This window comes from Kogia breviceps, chromosome 1 (assembly GCF_026419965.1).
Source record: "Kogia breviceps isolate mKogBre1 chromosome 1, mKogBre1 haplotype 1, whole genome shotgun sequence".
NCBI lineage: Eukaryota > Metazoa > Chordata > Mammalia > Artiodactyla > Physeteridae > Kogia > Kogia breviceps.
In genome coordinates, this window is record NC_081310.1 from 137,017,151 (window position 1) to 137,035,650 (window position 18,500).

Genomic DNA, 18,500 nt, shown 5'->3' on the forward strand with positions numbered 1-18,500 from the left:
CAGGTTCTTAACCATCGCACCACCAGGGAAGCCCTACTTTTAGTTTTAATGCATCCCACCTCTTGTTGTTAGTTGACTAACATGGCTACTATTTTTCCAAATGTTTCATGCATGATGAACTCTTTTGTGTTTTTTTCTTCCCTTTCTTCACCAATTACCTCAATTTTTAAAGAATAAATGGAATAGCTAATTTTCAATAAAACTAGGCAAGACTTCAGTAGAGATATTAACACTCTTTTTCAACTGCATGCAGAGAGACTGACTAGCACCTTGCAAAAAAAACAAAAGAAAAGGAAAAACCATGAGGATTAGTGGGAAAAATGGATTTAATTATTTTTACTTATTTTGTGAATTTGTTTTAAAGGGATAAGACACTTGCTTAGAGAAACTGAAGTGTAGTTGCATGATCCCCATCTCCTACCCCCTCTCTTCATTAAAGATTTGTTGAGTGAATGAATGAGTATAGTTTTTAGCTTACACGTGCAGCCATTTCTACTGCATTTCATGCAGCCATTTCTACTTCAACTTTTACAAATGTTTATTATTATTAATATGTATGTTGATTGCTGATGCGTGCTGAGTCACTACTTGTGTGAACTTCGATATATCACTAAACTTCTGTGTGCACACTTTACCCATTTATAAAATGGAGATTAATAATAATAGTTTTTAATTCATAGGGTTTTGTGAGCATTAAAAATATGTACATAAAGCCCTTATTATAGAGCCTGGCAAATAGTAAATCTTCAGTAAATGGTAGCAAAAATAATGCAGTAAGCAAACTTTGGGGAGAGGGTACTTGCTATGTATGAGGCTGAGAGCTATTCTAGGGACACCAGGTTGTACTTTCATCCCTTAAGGAGTTCATTGCTAACTATTACTATACAGTTTTAGAAATGCTTCAACAGAAGTACCTAGAGTGATACTGAAATCCATTTGAAGACCATTTAGACTTGGCAGGTCAGAAAAGGCTTGAACTGCATTGTCTGGGACAAATAGTATTTATCAGTAAAGAGGAAAGGGTAGAACAAAATGGTGTGCCAGGCATGGGGAACAGCATGCAAAAAGTCATGGAAGCATGACATAGTATGACCTGGGTAGGTTGGTGTAGTAAACTCTGAGTTGTTTGCTATAGCTGGATCATAGGGCTAAACTAAGATGTTTGCATTTTTCTTGAGTTTTTCATTGAAAAATTCTAAGAGGAGGAATAATGTTATAGATTTGGGTTGTAACACAGCAGTCAGCAAGATACAAGGACATTTGACAGTCAAATGAAATTTGCTGGAAGTTCAAACCACAAGTGGAGGAAGTTCTATGTCCCTTCCAATCTTTCTAGGGATTTGGTGGAGGAGCAGGGAAGAGAAGGGGTTGTTGGGTTTCCTAGGCCTTCGGCTCAAAGTGTCTGCTTCTGCTGAATTAGTTCAATGTATGGATCCTCTTATCCTACACATATCCTTAATTTTTATCTTGTCCATCGAGATGTAGAATTTAGCTCATTTCTTCCTTTTTGTTTCTCTCCTTGTCTTTCAGGAAATAGCCACTTCAAATTTATCCTATTTTACCACGGTACACTACTTGTGGGAAGAGAGAACATTTTTTTTGCCTCTTGCCAAAACAAAGTCCTTTGTGCAGGTAAGAAATGAATTTGGGGCTTCCCTGGTGGCGCAGTGGTTGAGAGTCAGCCTGCCGATGCAGGGACGCGGGTTCGTGCCCTGGTGTGGGAAGATCCCACATGCCGCGGAGCGGCTGGGCCCGTGAGCCATGGCCGCTGAGGCTGCGCGTCCGGAGTCTGTGTGCTCCACAAGGGGAGAGGCCACAACAGTGAGAGGCCCGCGTACTGAAAAAAAACAAACAAACAAACAAATGAATTTGGAGCAGATCAAGCTAGGAGGCAAGCAGACCAAGTAAAAGGCTGTTTTCAAAGAGCAAAATGCTGAGGACCTGAAGTAAGACAGTGGCATTGGCAGTGGAAATAGTGAGGGAAGAATATATTTGAGGTATATGTATGAGACAGAATCCACAGGACTGGACTCAGTGATTGAATCGACCTGGGGCAGCGGTACAGGGGAACATGACAGAGGAGAGATGTGAAGGGAATGGTAGGGGATGCAGGATTCTGTTTGTAATTGGAGATTTTGTTTGAGATAAGTGAACAGTTCAAGGTGACATTCACTTTTGTTCAAGATATAGAAAGAAGTGTATATCTGAGGAGAAATTTATGAGTTCCAGTTTTGGGCAGGTTGGCTTTGAGGTACTAAATGGAGATATTACTAAAGTAGTTGGTGTGTATATCTAAAATTTAGAAGAGGGATCTGGACTGGAGAATCTAGGTTTAAGAGTGGATCATTTAGGGACTATGCTCAGGTACAAGTCTGGGAAACCCAGCTATAGGAGCTTAACAAAATAGTGAGTTATTTTTCTTATGTAATAAGAAGTCCAGAGTTAAGTAAATAGTTCAGGATTAATATGGTGAGTCCAAGATTTCACTGAAGTTTCAGGCTCTTTTTTATCTTTCTGTTCTATCATCCTTAGTGTCTTGTCAGGTTTCCTAGAAGCTGAGTTGAGATGAGAATTCAGGTTAAGAGATTCATTAAGGGAGTGCTTTTCAGGAAAAACCTGGAAGGAAAAGTCTGAGACAGGATAGAGAAGAGGAGAGAGAAGGTTGTCGGACCAACTAACTAAATTATTAAAAGTGGGTTCAAGTAGCAATGAATGTGTAAGGAGCCAAGGGTTATGATTAATCCCATTCTGTGAACATGTGGTCCAAGGAAAATTCAAAAGAACAGATGAAGAGAGGAAGGAACTCAAAGAATATAAAGGTCTTTTTTCCAGTAGTTTGACTTTGAAAGGAAGAGGAGCAGGGGGTAGTTAAGGGAGGATATGGGTTAAAAGATAATTTTAAATAATAGAGTTGTTTAAGGGAATGAGCTAAAGAGAAAGAGCCAGCAGAGAAGGGAAGATTGAAAATTTAGGAATGGGGGAAATTAGTCGGTGGAGTGATATCATAGAGTTGGGAGGGAGTCCAGAGTATAGATAAAAAGATTCGCTTTGGACACAGAGATGGGCATCTTTTTACTGATCCAGGAGGTAAAGACATAAAAATAAGCATGTTTACAAATAAATTCGTGATGGTGGCAGGTTAGGAGCTGAGGAATTCCTACATGATTGCATTTAAATTTATTTTCACAGAAAAATTAAAAAAAAGTCATCTGTTGAGCATGTGTGTGTGTGAAATAGGAGGTGTCAGTGATGGTAGGATGGGGGAGAGGTGTAGAAGGCTTAAGAGTGGTGAAAATTTGGAATAGCCACTGAGGGGAATAGAGGAGTTATCTGTCTAGAGCTGCCTGGCACATTTCAGGCCCAGCTGAGGTTGAAGATCATGAATTTGTAGTAGCATCATCCATGGTTATGTGATTTTCTCCAGCAATGCTTTATAGTTGGGGATAGCAACGGGGTGGGGCGGGGGAGTGAGTTGGACTATTAAATCAAGAGGCATCGCACATGTGATTCATTTTCTAGTTGTTAAATACCTTTCAGTTGTAAATCACAAAGAGACTGGATATACATGAATGTCTGCACCTACATTTAGGCAGTGGAATGTAACACTATTATTTAGTTTGTGTTGGTTTAGGAATCAGCCAATAGACACCTCAACTTTTCTTTTGGTTATTTAGTGCTGAAGTTATTATTGATTATGGTTTAGAGACCAAATGGGGTTACATAGATAAATGAATCTTTAAGGGTAAGTTTGAAGGACAAAAAAAAAATTGGCCTACTTTCTACAAATTTATTTGGGATATGTTTGGTCTACTTGATATTGCTATGGCCAGAAATTTCTAATCCATCCAGAATTCTGTGGCCAGATGAATCTTTCTAAAATAAATCACTGCCCAGAAACCTTCAGTTGCTTCTCACTGCCTGTAGTATATCATCTAATTGTCTTAGCTTGATGAATTCAAGATCCTCTATAGTTTGACTTCAGCCTACTTTATTTTCCCACTGCTTCCCATACTTAGAAAGTATAGCTTAGTGGTTAAGAGCATAGGCCTTGCATTTGTGTTTGCATCCTAGCTTTTAAATTACCAGCTGTGTGATCTTAAGAAATTTAACTCTCTTAGTTCTAGTTTTCTTACCAGTAACATGGAAGTAACGATACATACGTTATAGGATGATGAAGATTAAATGAAATAATATAATGTGCTTAATTAATACAGTGCCTGAAGTACAGTATATTTACAATACTTTCAGTAATTTATTTAGTTAACTCAATTTGCATAGTGCTTTGACACTGTTGTAAACTCATTTAATCCTTGTAATAATCCTCTGAAATAGATAATATCATTATCCTAATTTTACAGATGAGAAAACTGAGGTATAGGGAAATTAATTAATCCTTAGCAGCTAAGAAGTAGTAGAATCATGTTTCGAACCCAGGAGTCTGTCTTCAGAATCCATGCTTTTAACCACTAAGCCATGTTGCCTTTCAATAAATGGCAGCTATTATATTAATACTCTACTTATTGTCCCTTAAACATGTCATGTGTATTTCTACTTCCTTGTTACGATTCATATTATATCATCCATATCATCCACATTTCCATGACAGGAAAGTCCTTCTTCCTTTTCTACCCAAATTCTCTTAATCTTTTAAGGCCATCTTAGCCATCTTAATGTCTGCACCTTCCGTGAAGCTTTCAATGATTCCTCAGTTACCAGTGATCCTTCTCGTCTCTGAATCCTTGTTGCTTATTGCCTGTGTAATTTAGTTGGCACTTAAAACACTGTGTTTTATAGTGCCTATATTGCTTTATGTTGTTATTTAATCTGTCCTTGATTTTCAACTAGATAACATTTGTAAAGGTAGGAACAACGTGTTGTTACCTTCTTTGTGTCCTTAGCACTGTTTAATGGGAAATTCACTGAACTTTGCATTGCAGGACCCAAATTCAAGTCACAGCACTGACACTTAATAAACCTGGTCACCTAAGACATGTTGACTTGACCTCTTTGAACCTTAACTTCGTCAACTGTAAAATGGGGTTAATAACTCATCTGTCTCAGAGAGTTATTGTGGGGATTAAATGAAAAGTATATGTGAAAAAGTTATGAGGTTCTATTGCAAAAGTTAGATGTTTTGTGCATAGTATTCTTCCTGTATTATTTGCTAAAGGCATGAATAAATGAATTAATTAATGTATGAAGGATGGAAAGAAGTAAAAATACCTGGAAATGAACTCTACAACTTTATATCTGTATTATCTTAAACTAGTCATTTAACTACTCTAAGCATTCTTTTTCACCTGAAAAGCAGAGATAAGAAGCTAGGTAGAGGGAATTCCCTGGTGGTCCAGTGGTTAGCACTTGGTGCTTTCACTGCTGAGAACCAGGGTTCAATCCCTGGTTAAAGAACTAAGATCCCACTAACTGCTGGTGTGGCCAAAAAAAAAAAAGAAGTACAAAAATATACAGGTAAAAATCTAAATAAAGGCTAACTATTTATTTATTTATTTTTAACATCTTTATTGGAGTATAATTGCTTTATAATGGTGTGTTAGTTTCTGCTGTATAACAAAGTGAATCAGCTATACATATATATATATACATATATCCCCACATCTCACTCTTGCGTCTCCCTCCAACCCTCCTTATCCCACCCCTCTAGGTGGTCCCAGAGCACCAAACTGATTCCCTTGTGCCATGCAGCTGCTTCCCACTAGCTATCTATTTTACACTTGGTATATATATATGTCAATGCTACTCTTTCACCTTGTCCCAGCTTAACCTTCCCCCTCCCCATGTCCTTAAGTCCATTCTCTACATCTGTGTCTTTATTCCTGACCTGCCCCTAGATTCTTCAGAACAGTTTTTGGTTTTTTTTAGAATCCATATATATGTGTTAGCATACGGTATCTGTTTTTGTCTTTCTGAATTACTTCACTCTGTATGAGGAACTCTAGGTCCATCCACCTCACTACAAATAACTCAATTTCATTTCTTTTTATGGCTGAGTAATATTCCATTTATATGTGTGCCACAATTTCTTTATCCATTCATCTGTCGATGGACACTTACATTGCTTCCATGTCCTGGTTATTGTAACTAGTGCTGCAATGAATATTGTGGTACATGACTCTTTTTGAATTATGGTTTTCTCAGGGTATATGCCCAGTAGTGGGATTGCTGGGTCATATGGTAGTTCTATTTTTAGTTTTTTAAGGAACCTCCATACTGTTATCCAGAGTGGCTGTATCAATTTACATTCCCACCAGCAGTGCAAGAGGGTTCCCTTTTCTCCACACCCTCTCCAGCATTTACTGTTTGTAGATTTTTTTGATGATGGCCATTCTGACCAGTGTGAGATGACACCTCATTGTAGTTTTGATTTGCATTTCTCTAATGATTAATGATGTTGAACATTCTTTCATGTGTTTGTTGGCAATCTGTATATCTTCTTCAGAGAAATGTCTATTTAGGTCTTCTGCCTATTTTTTGGATTGTGTTGTTTGTTTGTTTGGTATTGAGCTGCATGTAAATTTTGGAGATTAATCCTTTGTCAGTTGCTTCATTTGCAAATATTGTCTCCCATTCTGAGGGTTGTCTTTTCGTCTTGTTTATGGTTTCCTTTGCTGTGCAAAAGCTTTTAAGTTTCATTAAGTCCCATTTCTTTATTTTTGTTTTTAATTTCCATTTCTCTAGGAGGTGGGTCAAAAAGAATCTTGCTGTGATTTATGTCATAGAGTGTTCTGCCTATGTTTTCCTTTAAGAGTTTGATAGTGTCTGGACTTACATTTAGGTCTTTAATCCATTTTGAGTTTATTTTTTATGTATGGTGTTAGGGAGTGTTCTAATTTCATTCTTTTCCATGTAGCTGTCAAGTTATCCCAGCACCACTTACTGAAGAGGCTGTCTTTTCTCCATTGTATATTCTTGCCTCCTTTATCAAAAATAAGGTGACCATATGTGCGTGGGTTTATCTCTGGGCATTCTATCCTGTTCAATTGATCTATATTTCTGTTTTTGTGCCAGTACCATACTGTCTTTATTACTGTAGCTTTGTAGTATAGTCTGAAGTCTGGGAGCCTGATTCCTCCAGCTTCGTTTTTCTTTATCAAGATTGCTTTGGCTATTTGGGGTCTTTTGTGCTTCCATACAAATTGTGAAATTTTTTTTCTAGTTCTGTAAAAAATGCCATTGGTAGTTTGATAGGGATTGCATTGAATGTGTAGATTGCTTTGGGTAGTATAGTCATTTTCACAGTGTTGATTCTTCCAATCCAAGATCATGGTATATCTCTCCATCTGTTTGTATCATTTTAATTTCTTGCATCAGTATCACAAAGTTTTCTGCATAACGGTCTTTTGTCCCTTAGGTAGGTTTATTCCTAGATATTTTATTTTTTGTATTGCAATGGTAAATGGGAGTGTTTCCTTAATTTCTCTTTCAGATTTTTCATCATTTGTGTATAGGAATGCCATACATTTTTGTGCATTAATTCTGTATCCTGCTACCTTACCAAATTTATCAGCTCTCATAGTTTTCTGGTAGCATCGGTATGATTCTCTATGTATAGTATCATGTCATCTGCAAACAATGACAGCTTTACTTCTTCTTTTCAGATTTGGATTCCTTTTGTTTCTTTTTCTTCTCTGACTGCTGTGGATAAAACTTCCAAAACTATGTTGAATAATAGTGGTGAGAGTTGGCATCCTTTTCTTGTTCCTGATTTTAGAGGAAATGGTTTCAGTTTTTCACCTTTGAGAACAATGTTGGCTCTTGGTTTATCATATATGGCCATTATTATGTTGATGTAAGTTCCCTCTGTGCATAATTTTTGGAGAGTTTTTGTCATAAATGGGTGTTGAATTTTGTTGTAAGCTTTTTCTGCATCTATTGAGATGATCATGTGGTTTTTATCCTTCAGTTTACTAATATGGTTTATCACATTGATTGATTTCCGTATATTAACGAATCCTTGCATTCCTGGGATAAACCCCACTGGATCATGGTGTATGATCCTTTTCATATGCTGTTAGATTCTGTTTGCTAGTATTTTGTTGAAGATTTTTACATCTATGTTCATCAGTGATATTGGTCTGTAGTTTTCTTTTTTTGTGACATCTGTGTCTGGTTTTGGTATCAGGGTGCTGGTGACTTTGTAGCATGAGTTTGGGAGTGTTCCTCCCTCTGCTATATTTTGGAAGAGTGTGAGAAGGATAGGTGTTAGCTCTTCTCTAAATGTTTGATAGAATTCGCCTGTAAAGTCATCTGGTCCTGGACTTCTGTTTGTTGGAAGATTTTTCATCACAGTTTCAATTTCAGTGCTTGTGACTTGTCTGTTTATATTTTCTGTTTCTTCCTGGTTCCGTCTCAGAAGGTTGTGCTTTTCTAAGAATTTGTCCATTTCTTCCAGGTTGTCCGTTTTATTGACATATAGTTGCTTTTAGTAATCTTTCATGATCCTTTGTATTTTTGCAGTGTCGTTGTTACTTCTCCTTTTTCATTTCTAATTCTGCTGATCTGAGTCTTCTCTCTTTTTTTTCTTGGTGAGTCTGACCAGTGGTTTATCAATTTTGTATATCTTCTCAAAGAACCAGCTTGTAGTTTTATTGATCTTTGCTATTGTTTCCGTCATTTCTTTTTCATTTATTTCTGATCTGATCTTTGTGATTTCTTTCCTTCTGCTAACTTTGGGGTTTTCTTCTTCTTCTTTCTCCAGTTGCTTTAGGTGTAAGGTTAGATTGTTTATTTGAGACGTTTCTAGTTTCTTGAGGTAAGGTTATATTGCTATAAACTTCCCTCTTAGAACTGCTCTTGCTGTATCCCATAGGTTTTGCGTCATCGTGATTTCATTATCATTTGTTTCTACGTATTTTTCAGTTTCCTCTTTGATTTCTTCAGTGATGTCTTGGTTATTTAGTAGTGTATTGTTTAGCCTCCATGTGTTTGTATTTTTTATTTTTTTTCCTGTAATTGATATCTAGTCTCATAGCGTTGTGGTCTGAAAAGATACTTGATACGATTTCAATTTTCTTAATTTTACCAAGTCTTGATTTGTGACCCAAGATATGATCTATCCTGGAGAATGTTCCATGAGCACTTGAGAAGAAAGTGTATTCTGTTGTTTTTGGATGGAATGTCCTATAAATATCAATTAAGTCCCTCTTTTTTAATTTGTTATTTAAAGCTTCTGTTTCCTTATTTGTTTTCATTTTGGATGATCTGTCCATTGGTGAAAGTGAGGTGTTAAAGTCCCCTATTATGATTGTGTTTTTGTCAATTTCCCCTTTTATGGCTGTTAACATTTGCTTTATGTATTGAGGTGCTCCGATGTTGGGTGTGTAAATATTTACAATTGTTATATCTTCTTCTTGGATTGATCCCTTGATCGTTATGTAGTGTCCTTCTTTGTCTCTTGTAATAGTCTTTATTTTAAAGTCTATTTTGTCTGATATGAGAATTGCTACTCCAGCTTTCTTTTGATTTCCATTTGCACGTAATACTTTTTTCCATCCCCTTACTTTCAATGTGTATGTGTCCCTAGGTCTGAAGTGGGTCTCTTGTAGACTGCGTATATATGGGTCTTATTTTTGTATCCTTTCAGCCAGTATATGACTTTTGGTTGGAGCATTTAATCCATTTACACTTATAGTAATTATCGATATGTATGTTCTTATTACCATTTTCTTAATTGTTTTGGGTTCTTTTTTTAAAAATGTTTCCCTTCTCTTGTGTTTCCTGCCTAGAGAAGTTCTCTTAGCATTTGTTGTAAAGCTGGTTTGGTGATGCTGAGTTCTCTTAGCTTTTGCTTGTCTATAAAGGTTTTAATTTCTCTGTCAAAGCTGATTGAGGTCCTTGCTGGGTAAAGTAATCTTGGTTGTAAGTTTTTCCCTTTCATCAGTTTAAATATATCCTGCCACTCCCTTCTGACTTGTAGAGTTTCTGCTGAAAAATAGTTGTTAACCTTATGGGGATTCCCTTGTACATTATTTGTTGTTTTTCCCTTGCTGCTTTTAATATGTTTTCTTTGTATTTAATTTTTGATAGTTTGATTAATATTGTCTTGGCATGTTTCTCCTTGGATTTATCTTGTGTGGGACTCTCTGTGCTTCCTGGACTTGATTGACTATTTCCTTTCCCACATTAGGGAAGTTTTCAACTATAATCTCTTCAAATATTTTCTCAGACCCTTTCTTTTTCTCTTCTTCTGGCACCCCTATAATTTGAATGTTGGTGTGTTTAATGTTGTCCCAGAGACTGTCCTCAGTTCTTTTCATTCTTTTTTCTTTCTTCTGCTCTGTGGTAGTTATTTCCACTATTTTATCTTCCAGGTCACTTATCCATTTTTCTCCCTCAGTTGTTATACTATTGATTCCTTCCAGAGAATTTTTAATTTCAGTTATTGTGTTGTTCATCAGTGTTTGTTTGCTCTTTAGTTCTTCTAGGTCCTTGTTAAACATTTCTTGTATTTTCTCCATTCTATTTCCAAGATTTTAGATCATGTTTACTGTCATTACTCTTAATTCTTTTGCAGGTAGGTTGCCTATTTCCTCTTCATTTGTTTGGTCTTGTTGGTTTTTACCTTGCTTCTTCATCTGCTGCATATTTCTCTGTCTTCCCATTTTGCTTAACTTACTGTGTTTGGGGGTCTCCTTTTCAGAGGATGCAGGTTTGTAGTTCTCTTTGTTTTTGGTGTCTGCCCCTAGTGGGTAAGGTTGGTTCAGCAGCCTGTGTAGGCTTCCTGGAGGAGGGGACTAATGCCTATTTTCTGGTGGGTAGGGCTGGATCTTGTCTTTCTGGTCGGCAGGGCTGAGTCCGGTCGTGTGTTTTGGGATTGTCTGTGAACTTAGTATGATTTTAGGCAGGCTGTCTGCTAATGGGTGGTCTTGTGTTCCTATCTTGCTAGTTGTTTGGCATGGGGCGTCCAACACTGGAGCTTGCTGGCCGTTGGGTGGAGCTGGGTCTTAGTGTTGAGATGGAGATCTCGGAGAGCTCTTGCCGACTGATATTAAGTGGGTCCGCAGGGTGTCTGGTGGTCCATCGTCCTGAACTTGGCTCTCCATCGTCAGAGGCTCAGGCCTGACAGCAGGCTGGAGCACCAAGAACCTTTTGGGAAGTCTGAGGTTTTCAACCAGTGTTCAGTAGGTGTTCTGTAGGAGTTGTTCCACATGTAGATGTATTTTTGATGTATTTGTGGGGAGGAAGGTGATCTCCACGTCCTACTTCTCCACCAGTTTGAAGGTCCTGTCAAGGCTAACTATTAAATAAAAAAAGAAGAAGAAGCTAGGTATATAGGACACTTTGAAAAAATGCAGGCCTTTATGGAATTCAGCTTTGGACTGACATATGAAGGGCCTGGATCTCCAGGTTAGAAATGTAAAGGGAGATAGGTTGCAGACATGCAAGAAATGGGATGTTATAAAACACAAACTTCTAACTTCTTTGTTCAAACTAAGCTCTGTGCCTTTAGCATATGAAAACAGGAAAAAATTCCTTAGATTCATATTTTTCACAAATACATCACTGACTAGCATATCTGATGTTCCTCTCTTGGCTCTAGGGTAAAGAATTCCAGCCAATTTCTCCTCATAAAAGTTCAGCTTGAACTTAAATCCCCTACCCACAGGATGAATCTATCTAAAATTTCATATGACTGACATGTAGCATTTCAAGTTTTCTCTAACCACATAACCATGGATTTCTAAATAGTATGTGAAAGTTCTTGATTCTTATTAAGCTTACTGGTATAAGTTCAGCCAACTTTCACATTCTTTCCCCTTCCTGATAATTCTTTCAAAATAAACCTCCCATTGCTAATTTCTTAGAACTTATGACATGCACTTATATCTCAGGTATCTTTCACCTTTCTATAGTTAAGGTTTCCACAACCTAATAATCCCCCTGTGGTCACTTGCTATTTTTCTTTCTATCTTATTCTGATACCTAATTACTCTTTGTTTATCTCTGGGCTCTGTATTCTTATGCTTAGAGTCTGCTCAGGTCCCTTTTTTTTCCTTTCTCAGCCTTAACACAAACAATTTCTGTAGCCTCCATGTTGTGGGAAGGAAATGGTTAAAGGGAAAAGACCTCAGCCTCCAGTTGTAAGAGTTGGGGTGAGGTGGTTAAGAAAAGTTTTAAAAATAAAAGACAGGAAACACCTTGGGAGAAAAGAATTTTGAGTTGTGAGGCGAGAGTCTTCCAGGTAGCACTTAGCTCAGAAGAAATACCACTTTTGTCAAGACCTGCCTGCCCTACTTCCACCCATGGTCTAAAATTATGTATATCATTTGCGGGCTCATCACAGACCAGTGAGATTTAGAGTCTCTCTCTCTTTCACTCTCTACTTAACTAATAGGACATGAACTATTCCAGTCTTTCCATCATTGCATAAGGGCCTGGAGCATAGTTAGAGGCTACTGTGTTGTGTTTCAGTACCCTATGTAAACTCCATCACATGTGACTAGTCTGCTTATATTCTGATACTTGGATATTCTGTCTACTTTCCCTTTGCTTCTTCTTCCATAGAATATTAGGTTTAACTTCAAATCCTAGCCAGGAGGCTGGAGATTCTGACCTCCGTATTGGATTTTAGCTAGCTACTTTCTCTGCTTAAATTATTTAATCCCCAAGAGTGACATCAGCAAGATTGTGGTATAGGACTTTATAGCACTTGTCTACCCCAGAAACACCAATATGAATAACTGTCCATGGAGAAAATACTTTCACAGAGCTAGGAATTTCAGGTGAGGGTTAACAGCACCTGAGTGGAGCACAGAAGTAAGAAAAGATGCATTGAAGAGAATAGGAAAGACAGTTTCACATTACTCCATCATCCCTCCCCCAAGCCTAGGCAGCCCATTATGGAGAAAGACACATTTCTGTGGGGGAGGGAGAGTGAAGTGAGTACCTGACATCACCATGAACATCAGCACTGACCCAAATCAGCACTTGGCCCCCTCCCATGGCCCTAGACAGCTGTCATGGCCCCAGGCTCCTGGCCAATGCAGCACCAGGACAGCTCTCATGGATCTGGACTCCAAACCAGCTACTGTGGGCTCCTGACCCTCCTTAGCATTGGACTGGTTATCACAGTCCCAGGCTCCTGGCAAGCCCCAGAACCAGGTCAGCTCCCATGGTCCCAGACCACAAAGATCATGAATACTCAAAGAAACATGATATCAACAAAAGAAACTAATAAAGCTTCAATAGCAGGCCTAAAGAAATTAAGATGTATGAACTGTCTGACAAAGAATTCAGAATTTTCCTCTTGAAGAAATTCAGTGAACTACAAGGAATCACAGGTAGACAACTAAATAAAATTAAGAAAGCAATGCATGAACAAAATGAGAAGTTCAACAAAGAAATATAATTCATTATAAAAGCCAAACAGAAATACTAGAGTTGAAGAATGCAATGACTGAAGAATTCAATAGAGAACTTCAACATTAGACTCAACCAAACAGAGGAAAGAATTAATAAACTAGAAGATAGGTCATTTGAAATCATCCAGTCAGAGGAGCAAAATGAAAAAAAGAAAGAAAATGAGTAAAGAAGCCAGTGTGAATTATGGGATACCATTGAGAGAAACTATCTACATATTGTTGGAGTCCCAGAGGAGAAGAGAGGGAGAAAAGGGTGGAAAGCTTGTTTAAAGAAATAATGGCTGTGAACTTTTCCAAATCTGGGGAGGGATTTGGACATACATGTTCATGCAGCTCACTGTCCCCTTGAAATTTCAACCCAAAATGATCTTCTCTGAGACACATTACGATAACACTGTCTAAAAAGCAAAGAATTTTAAAAGCAGCAGGAGAAAAAACCTCCTTACATACAAAGGAACCCCCATAAGCCTATCTGTGGATTTCTCAGCAGAAACTTTGGAGGCCAGGAGAGAGAGGAATGATATATTCAAAGTGATGAAAGAAAAAACTTCCAACCAAGAATACTCTTCAGAGCAAAATAATCCTTCAAAAATAAAGGAGAGGTAAACACTTTCCCAAACAAACAAAAGTTGAGGGATTTCATCACCACTAGAGCTTCTTTACAAGAAACAATGAAAGGAGTTCTTCAACCTAAAATGAAAGCATACTAATTAGTAATATGAAAATATATGAAAATATAAAATATACTTGTAGAGGTAATTATATACTCAAATTCAGAATTCTCTACTACTGTAATATCATGGTGTTAATCATTTAACTCTAGTATAAAGGTTAAAGAACAAAAGGATTAAAAAATAATTATAGGTACAAAAATTTGTTAATGGATACACAAAATAAAAAGGTAAATTGTGATGTCAAAAACATAAAGTAGGGCTTCCCTGGTGGCGCAGTGGTTGAGAGTCCGCCTGCCGATGCAGGGGACGCGGGTTCGTGCCCCAGTCTGGGAAGATCCCACATGCCACGGAGCGGCTAGGCCCGTGAGCCATGGCTGCTGAGCCTGTGCATCTGGAGCCTGTGCTCCGCAATGGGAGAGACCACAACAGTGAGAGGCCCACCTACCACAAAAAAAAAGAAAAAAAACAAACAAACAAAGAAAAAGCACAAAAAAACCCCATAAAATATGAGAGAGGGAGTAAAAGGGTAGACATTTGTATGTGATCAAAGTTATCAGCTTAAAATAGACTGTTATATCTATAAGATATTTTATCTAAGCATCATGGTAGCCACAAAGCAAAAACCTGCAGTAGATATACAAAATATAAAGAGAAGGGAACCAAAGCATACCACTATGGAAAATCATCAATTCATAAATGAATACATTAAGAGAGGAAGAAAGAACAAGGAACTCCAAAACAACCAGAATATAAGTAATGATGTTTTAAAAGATGTTTGAAATATGGCATTAGTAAGTTCCTTACCTATCAATAATTTCTTTAAAAATAAGTGGCCTAAATTGTCCAATCAAATGGCATAGAGTGGCTGAATAGATAATACAAGACCCAACTATATGAGAGACTCACTTCTGCTTTAATGACACACAAAGGCTTCAAGTGAAGGGATGCAAAATATACTTCATGAAAATGGAAATGAAAACAGAGAAGAGGTAGCTGTACTTATATCAGACAAAATAGACTTTAAGTAGAAAACTGTAACAAAGGTCAAAGAAGGTCATTATATTATGATAAAGGAGTCGATACATCAAGAGGATGTAACTATTACATACACATGTACAACATCAGAGCACCTAAACATATAAAGCAAATATTAGCTAATCCAAAGGGAAAAAGAGACAACAATATAATAATAGTAGGGGACCCTACTCTCAACAGTGATCCTCAAGCAGAAAATCAATAAGGAAACAGTGGACTTGAACTATAGTTAGACCAAATGGACCTAATATATATATATATAAATAGACAACCGCAGAATACACATTCTTCTCAATTGTACACAGAAAATTCACAAGGATAGATCATATGTTAGGCCACAAAACAAATCTTAGCCAGTTTAAGAAAACGGAAGGAAAATTGGAAAATTCACAACTATGTAGAAAGTAAACAATATGCTTCTGAAAAACGAATGGATCAAAGATGAGCTCAAAGAGAAAATTTTTTTTAAATGTGGAAATAAACAAAGATGGAAACACAACATACCCAAACTTATGGAATGCAGCAAAAGCAGTTCTAAGAGGAAAGTTTATAGTGATAAATGCGTACATTTAAAAAAAGAAAGATTACAAATAAACAACCTAACTTTATACCCCAAAGAACTAGAAAAAGAACAAACTAAGCCCAAAGTTAGTAGAAGGGAGAAAATAACAAAGATCAGAGCAGAAATAAATGAAATAGAGATACCAGAAAAACAATAGAAATACGCAATAAGGTACAGATAGTCTCTTTAAAAAAAAAATTATTTATTTATTTATTTATTTTGGCTGTGTTGTGTCTTTGTTTCTGTGCGTGGGTTTTCTCTAGTTGCGGCGAGCAGGGGCCACTCTTCATCATGGTGCATGGGCCTCTCACTGTCGCAGCCTCTCTTGTTGCGGAGCACAAACTCCAGACGCGCAGGCTCAGTAGTTGTGGCTCATGGGCCTAGTTGCTCTGCGGCATGTGAGATCTTCCCAGACCAGGGCTTGAACCCGCGTCCCCTGCATTGGCAGGCAGACTCTCAATCACTGCACCACCAGGGAAGCCCCCAGACAGTCTCTTCAATAAATGATGTTGGGAAAATTATTGTCACATGCAAAACAATGAAATTGGACCCTATCTTATACTACGCACAAAAGTTAACTCAAAAGGTTTAATGATTGAAATGCAAGATCTGTAACTCATACAAGAAAATATAAGGGAAAAGGTCCTTGACATTGATCTAGGCAATGATTTTTTGAGTCTGACACCAAAAGCACAAGCAACAAAAGCAAGAATAAACAGGTGGGACTATATCAAACTAAAAAGCTTCACACAGCAGGACATATAATAAATGAAAAGGCAACCTACAGAATGGGAGAAAGTATTTGCAAACCTGTATCCAATAAGGGGTTAATATCGCCAACATATAAGGAACTCTTACAACTCAATAGCAGAAAACTCAAATACTCTGATTAAAGAATGGGCTGAGGGCCTGAATATTTTCCCAAAAAAGACATACAAATGACCAACAAATACATGAAAAAGTGCTCAACAATACCAATCATACAGGAAATGCAACATCACAATTATATATCATCTCACACATGTTAGAATAGCTATTATCAAAAAACAAACAAACCAAAAAATAAGAGAAATAACAAGTGTTGGTGAGAATGTGGGGAAAAAGCAACCCTTGTGCACTGTTGGTGGGGATGTAAATTGGTACAACCACTGTGGAAAACAGTATGGAGATTTCTCAAAAGCTTAAAAATACAACTATCATATGATTCAGCAGTCCCACTTCTGGATATATATCTAAAGGAAATGAAATCACTATCTTGAAGAGATATCTGCACCTTATCTTCTTTACAGCATCATTCACTATATCCAAGACACATTCACTATATCCAAGACACTTAGATTGCTAAGTGTCCATCAGTGGATGAATAGATAAAGAAAATGTGGGAGACACACACACGCACACACACACACTGTAGTATTATTCAGCCATAAAAAAGGAATTCTGCCATTTGTGACAACATGGATGGGCCTTGAAGACATTATGTTAAATGAAATAAGACAGAGAAAGACAAATACTATACAATATCACTTATATGTGGATTCTATAAAAACCAAACTCATAGAAACAGAGAGTAAAATGGTGGTTGCCAGGGGCTGGGGGTTTGGGAAAATGGGGAGATATTTTATAAGAAGTACAAATTTCCAGATATAAGACAAACACATTCTGGGGATCTAATGTACAGCATGGTGACTATAGTTTACAATATAATATTATATACTTGAAATTGGAAAAAATATATATGGAAAAAAGTTATTTAATTCTCAAATTTAAATCTTAATCTCCTACTTGATATGAGAGCCACTACTGCTTAGAAGTCTTAACATGAGTGTAATGTGGTAGAAGTGACACATATACACTACTTCTAGGCCTGGCCCATAAATCCTGTGCAGGTCTCCATTCTCTGTCTTATATGTATTTGTCTATTTCTCTGTGTTTCTTTTGTCCATTTTGCTATATATATTTCTTGAGGCTGTGTTATTAGGTGAACACAAATTTGAATTTTAAATTGTAAAGGGAAAGATTGACTCTTTTATCATTGTGAAATACCCTTTTTCTCTAAAATTGTTCTTACCCTAATGTCTGATTTTCCTAATATTAGTATAGGTATACCAGCTTTGTTTTGGTTAGTGTTTGCATGGTATATTTCTTCCATAATTTTACTTTCAATCTTTCCATATGCCTACAATTAAATTGTGTTTCTTATAAGCAGTATATAGTTGTTAGATTCTCTTTTGGATATGAAATCTTTGTATTTTAATTGGAGTATTCATTTACATTTAATATAATTATTGATATATTTGGATTGAAAATCTGTGATTCTTTTTCTATTTATCTCACCTGTCTTTGTTCAGTTTCTCCTGCTCTCTTGCCTTCTTTTGGAATAATTGATTTTTATTATTTCATTTTTCATTCTGTTATCTTGTTATATGAGCTTTCTTACTTTAGTGGTATTTTTCCCTTTTTACTTTGAAGATGTTACAGCCTTCTAGCATGCATTATTCCTTTTATAAAGTTCTAGTGTAAGTCTGCTCTGTTTAAAATAAAAACATTTTTTTCCCTGTCTGCCTTTAAAATTTTCTCTTAATGTTTGGTTTTTAGCAGTTTTAGTAAGATAGGCTTGGACGTGATTTTCTTTATTCTGGATGGAGTTTGCATTGCTTCTTAAATGTGTAACTTGATATCTTTAATCAATTTTTAAAAATTCTTGACTATTATATCTAGAAATGTTGCTTTTGTCTACTTTCTATCTTTCTTCTCTTTTTTGCTCTCACTTTCTCCCTTTCTCTTCTTCTGAGACACTAGTTACATATATTAAACTTTTATACTGGATCCCGTATCTTATTTTTTTTC